The following is a 622-nucleotide window of genomic DNA, read 5'->3' as shown; positions in this document are numbered from 1 at the left end:
TAACATACTTTATCTTACGCCTGGCTGCAGGGTGGTGTCAACGAGGACAAAAATAGTTAATGGAGAGCATTAAACAAAAAACCTTGACCATGATTGTGTAACCATCATTTTAGAATAAAAAGTGGCATCTAAGACAGGTGAGCACATTAACAGCAAAAATGCTTCTCATGACATGGACATGGCAGGCCATACATTCATTGTTGTTGTTTTGAATGGTATTTATTCAGCACAAAGACACAACACATGAGATACCACTAAAAAACAGATATTATAAATGTTTTGGTTATTGAAGGGTTTATACAGTAAATTAGAACAGGACTGGCTTAGAGAGAGAGGAACTCACTTTGACGGGACTCTCTTGTATGGAATGTATGTTGATAACATGATAGTGAAACAGTGAACACCTCATTGAGCCATGCGAATATGAGCTTAGTCTGAATGTAACAGCCTCAAAGAAATCAGTAATGGAATTCTGCAGAATAAACACTACCTCAAGAGTGAGCTTCAAGTAGTAAGTTTGAGTATTTGCTGTATGATTGGTGTAACTGTATAACCTACACAGTTTGTGCTCTAATGTTGTATTCTGACAGGACGTTTGTGTTTTTTTTTTTGTCCATTTGGG

This window comes from Morone saxatilis, unplaced genomic scaffold (assembly GCF_004916995.1).
Source record: "Morone saxatilis isolate NCDOM2014 unplaced genomic scaffold, NCSU_SB_2.0 Contig2, whole genome shotgun sequence".
In the NCBI taxonomy this organism is placed as follows: domain Eukaryota; kingdom Metazoa; phylum Chordata; class Actinopteri; family Moronidae; genus Morone; species Morone saxatilis.
This window is presented reverse-complemented; position numbering follows the sequence as displayed.